The following is a 6,000-nucleotide window of genomic DNA, read 5'->3' as shown; positions in this document are numbered from 1 at the left end:
TTAGTTTGACTTTGACCAAAAGAGTATGTAAAGTTGGTTGAGGTGAACATTGGAAAGTTGGAAAAGAAGCGGGGTCAGAGTTTGTGGAATATTCAGTGTTATATAGCTCGATAGGCGGTGATTGAGAATGTTGTTTTAATTGTAATAATTCAGTAATATATTCGACCTGGGATGTTAAGGTATGTAGGGTTGTGTGCATGGTTTGAATATCAGATTTAATAGAGACTATATCAGATTCGAGGGCTGAAACGCGAGTTTGAAGTTGTGCATTATTTGATTCAATTTGTGTTAATCGAAGATCGAGAAGGTCTTGTGGGAGTCTCAGATAATCGGTGTGTTTTGGGTTGAGGTAGGTGAGAGAAGAGTTATATTTGAATATTCGGGTGTGCGTAAAAATGGAGAGGTTTTGCCGATGAAGGCAAGAGTTACGAGCTTCTTTATAACATTTGTTACATTGATACCGGTTTTGTAAAGATGGCCAAAAGCCACAGTAGAGACATCCTATTTGTAGGTTGCCTTTGTTGTTTATCCAATTATGAGAACAACTTGTCATTTAATAAATATGGTTTAAATTGATGTTGTGGAATAATTCTTCTATTGGTTTTTGTTCAAGATCATCTTGTTCTATATCTTCCCTATCATGGATAGTAATTATACTATAAATGCTTTCCGTATCGGAAACATCTTTGTCAATTTCTAATAACGTTTGATTTGTATTTTGTACTAAATAAGCATTCTGAGTATATGTATTTTGTAAATTTGGGCAATTATTACTAAAATGTCCTGTATTGCCGCAGGTATAACACTTTAATTGTTTTTTATATGTCCTTCTAGGGTCATATCGTCTAACATGTTTATCTTGAGATAAAAATGGTTTTCTAGCTGTAGATTTTCGGAAAGAGTAATTTGAATTTGTTTTTTGAGGTTTACTAGTATAGCTATTTTGGCTTTTAGTGGAATTTATATTGTATTTAGAATTCTGGTAATTTCTATTTTGTTTAGCTAGTTTTCTATAGAAGGGTATATTTCTATTGTATTGTTGTGGGACATACATTATATCGTAATAGCTATTATCTACCTTTAATTGTTTTTGTGCTAATTGGTCTGCACATTTAGCTTTGAGTGTTTCCATTATAAATTGTACTTTTATACCGAGACCGTGCATATCTGCTTTAGTTATATGCTCAGCTTTGTCTTTTAAAAAATTATTCCAAGCTTCGAGTATTTGTTGTTCTAATATTCCAGGTAATTTTAAGAATAGTTTATCACTTATTTCTTTATTAAAATATAATCCAGATTTTATTCCATAATACCTGTAATCATTACAAAATTGTTTAATATATCGATAATCTGTTAAAGACATTTGTTCTAATGTTTTTAGGGCATCAGCCTGGTTCGTGGTGTTTCCTAAATTTGGGTCTTTTCCAATGACAAATTGTCCTACATAATTTAAGAAATTGAATGGATTATTTCCTAGATTTATTAAATATTGGTATGTGGGTTGATATTCTTGTTTAAAATTTTCCCATATCACTTTAACAGAGTCACCTAAATATGTTTCTAATCTAGCAAATAATTCTTCTGTTGTTAAATTTTCTACATTAAAATTTTTATAAATATCGTTAGTAACTCATTGTTTCCAAATAGATATAACAGTATTCCATTTTTGTGGATCATGATGTGTTATATTTAATATAGCTCCTTGTTCATGATTCTGAAATATTATCGGTTCATCTGTAGGGTATCTTTGTCCTCTAGATTTCCATTGTGTATTATGATTAAAATTGTTTGTATTTCCCGGTAACCAAAATATATTTTTATGTTGTGCAGATGGTCTAGGTAGATTCATTCCAGATGATCCATCTTCAGTACTCATTGTTGTATCTCGTATGTGAGTATTGTGAGGTTGATTTGAAGCACTAGCTCTAGATTCTTGTGGTTCCATATATTCAGTATTTATATTATCTATAATTTCTTGTATATACTCACGTTCTGGATCTATAACATATTCGGTATTAATAATATTTGATATTTCTGATTCGAATTCTATGTCAGATTCATAGGTAGTATTTGTATCGGGTGTTATAATAAGTTCTTTCTGGTTTTCTAGAGCCTTTAATTTATTTTCTTGTTCTAACTTATCCTTTTTACCATGTTCTTCTACTAATTTGGTAATTATTGCTATATTATTTATTAATTTATCTATTGATTGGTGCATTTCTTTTAAGGTATTTTTGATATCCATTTTGTTTTGTTTAGTCACTAATTGATTCTGTATCAGTGTCCGTCTTAGGTTGGGTTAAGGTTGTATAATTTGTGAATTTTATTAATGTCTCTCCTTTAGCTGTTTGATACATAGAGTGATCAGATGGAGTTATTGTCATTTGTGTATCGTTTTGCACTATTTGAGAAATGTTCCATGGTAATCCTGCATATTCAAAAGAGTCTAGTTTAGGGGGTGTTATGGTTTTTACTCCTTTACTAGCCATACTTTCTACTATATCTTTTATATTTATTTTATAATTAGTGGTTGAATTTTGTATTCCGGCTCCTAAAAATCCAATACAAATTATAAGATTGTTTCCTGTAAAGCCTTCATATCCTTTAGTTTGTATTCCTATCTGTATATTATTTATAAAAGCTTCTTTATCAATTAACATATCAGGGGTGAAGAATACTAATCCTACATTATTGTTCATACCTATTTCCATTAATTGTATTATTGAATTTGTGTTTTTCCATCTAGAATCATATATTGTTACCAGGGCTTTAGTGCCTAAGTGTTTTCGAGTAAGGGATTTTATTCCAACTACAAATATTCCAGTGTGTATTAATTTAATATGCTTTGGTTTTAATAATATTTTTAATTCTTTGTCCACCATCGGTAATCTGATGGTTTGTCCTTCTAAACAACTTACAATTTCTTCGTTTTTATGTCTTATAAATACGGTATCTCTTGGGAAGTTTGTTGTATTATATAAGGTTTTAGGGTTTAATAAATTTAAAGCATTATTCCTAAATATTTCTATATTTTCATTTATATCTACAATTTCTGTTATTTTATTTTCTTGTGGGCTTTCAGAAGTTTTGGAGGACTGTCTTACTAGCTGTCTATTAGAAAATTTTCTTATCATTTTACTCATGATTTTTGTACGTAAAATTTTGCTAGGGGTTTTGGTTGTTTGAGTCTATCTATTCCTGTTGTCTTATTAATATTTAGATTTTCCATTTGAGATAATATATCATTTACTGTAGTTTTCTTTGGTATTAAATCTTGTAATAAAAATAAATCTTTGTGTAATTGTTCTAAGTTATTTAGGAGTTTTAAATGTAATAGTATAATTACATTATTTTGTATGAGGAGAATTTTATCAGTAGGTTGTCCTGGATCATATTTTGATAAGCCTTCTGTTTTCGGGTGATATTCTTTGGCTTGTTGTAAAATTTGTTGATATATAAGGTTGTCTTCCATATAGCCTAATATCCTATTTGTTTAATTATCTTTTCTAAATATTCTAATTTTTACATTATTTGATCACATCTAATATTTACTTTATCACATCTTTCGTTTAATAAATTAAATATTTCTTTATACTTTATATGTCTATTTTGCTCTTGTTCAAAGAAAAAGATTAGTTTATGTATATCTTCACTTGTTGGTAATTGTTGTAATTTTAATTGGTTTGTTACAGACATAATTTGTTCTAATTCACTTTTTATGTAATCTTGATTTTGTCTAAGTACTATTAGTTCATTTTTATAATTTTTATTTTCTTGATCCATTTAGTAATATTCTCCTGAATTATGATAATCTTCAAATAAGTTGTCATTTTCTTCATTTACTCTAATTATTTGTTCAAATTGTTTTAATAATATTCCAATATTTTCAAATAATTCATAATTTTGTTGTCTAAATTCTTTTAGAAGTTTTCTTTCTTTCAGGGTAGGGCCGTGTGGTCATAAATATCTTGGAGCAGTCAATCGATGTATACTATCATAATTATTTTTGATTTGTTGTTTTAATATTACTACCTCATCACTTATATCTTTTTGTTTTTGGATTTCTATTTTCATTTCTTGAGTTTTTATATTTATTGTTTCGATTAAAATTAAACTTCTATCAAATGGTTCATATCCGTAAGATATAGCTAATTTCATTTTCATATTTTCTATATTTTTATACCAAGGGAGGTCTTCGTCAGGTTGATCGAAATAACTCGAAATCCTATGTATACAATATTTTTGTCTTATTGATCTTGTGTCTTCTTTTAATTGTGTAAATTGTGATAATAATTTTGAATTTGTGGATTCTATGGATGATGCTAATTTATCAAATATAAGTTCTCGTATTTCAATGGGTAAAGTTATTCCTTGACTAATAGTTTCTTCAGGGAGTTCAATAATATTTACTGCATGTTTAAAATATTCTAATAAGTTACAAAAAGCTATTTTCATTCCATTATTTGTATTGTTATTTTGTAAAGCAGCTATATATACTGTATATGTTTCTACTAATTTTTGCATAATTATTCAAATAATATGTTTATACTTCAAGATGACTCATGATGCGAATTGTGCTAATTCTTTTTGTTTATATTCTAAGATAGCCTTTAATCTATCTATTTGGTATCTTCTTACGAGTATTAGTGGTTGATTATCTATTCTCCAACGTAAATCTATCTATTTTTGTCTAAGATAGCCTTTAATCTATCTATTTGGTATCTTCTTACGAGTATTGGTGGTTGATTATCTATTCTCCAACGTAAATTGTCTGGGATAGTATCAAAGGATTCATTATGATCTATTTTTGCCATTTTTCTTCTAAAATAATTAACTTCATTTTCTGTTTCTTTTATTTTATCTCTTAAGTTTTTTATTCCTCTTAACTGTCTTAGCCTATCTTGTGAACTCATGTTCCAATTAATGTTATTAAATATTAGAGTTTTTCTATTAGTTTTTGCATAATTATTCTATTTCGTAATTATCACTATCTTCAATGTAAATTGCGGTATTTAATTCATTTTGTTTAAGCTCCATATATTGTTTAATCATTTCCATAAATTTTTACTAAATTCTTAATTTGTTCAAATAATTTATGATTATTTCTTTCAATTTTATTCATATGTTTTCTATCCTTTTTACTTATTACTACTTGATCTTTATTCATAAGGTTATGGATTCTGTTATAATTTTGTTGAATTTTTTATCGTATATAAACAAGTTCATCACCAATATTCCTTTGGTGTAAAATTTCTATTTTAAGTTCATGTTTTTTTATTTCTAGAGTTTCAGATATAAGTAATTCATATGTATAAGGATCATATCCCATTGATGTGGGACTTTTATATTTTATTCCTTTTATAAGATCATACCAAGGTAATTCTGTTTCTTTTTTGTCAAAATGTTTTACTGCCAAATATATCACATATTTTTGTCTTTGATTTTTAAACTTATTTCTTAATTGTTCTTTTTGTACTACAGTATTGGTTGGTTTAATAGAAGATGCTAATTTATCAAAGATAAGTTCGCGGATTTCTATTGGAAGAGTTAATCCTTGTTCAACATATGGTTGTGGAAGTTCTATAATATTCACAATTGTTTTGTAATATTCAAGTAAACTGCAAAATACTTCTTTTATTTGTGAAAAAATTATTACAATTATACAAAAGATGAATATAAACAGTAAATTTATCTACTACTTCCTTCATTATATAAAGTTTATAAAGACAGTAAGGAAAATTAACTAGAGTTCCGAAAAGTAAACTTACTAGTAGCAAGTGAATAGTAAAATGAATAGTACTTGTGAATAGTGAACAGTGAATATTGAAACTGGATACAGTGAGTGATCAATAAAGTTGTATATCCTACTTAGTACTACCTTCGTAGTTAAGACTTACTTATCTTGGCCTGATGCAAAGTTATACTATATGAATGCAAAGATATCGAAGGTGGTTTTCTCGTGGTCATTACTGGTATTGTATGGTAAATTTCGTTTGGCGC

Source organism: Hakea prostrata, chromosome 8 (genome assembly GCF_041222555.1).
Source record: "Hakea prostrata isolate BN-2017 chromosome 8, UWA_Hpros_2, whole genome shotgun sequence".
NCBI classification, from domain to species: Eukaryota; Viridiplantae; Streptophyta; class Magnoliopsida; order Proteales; family Proteaceae; genus Hakea; species Hakea prostrata.
This window is presented reverse-complemented; position numbering follows the sequence as displayed.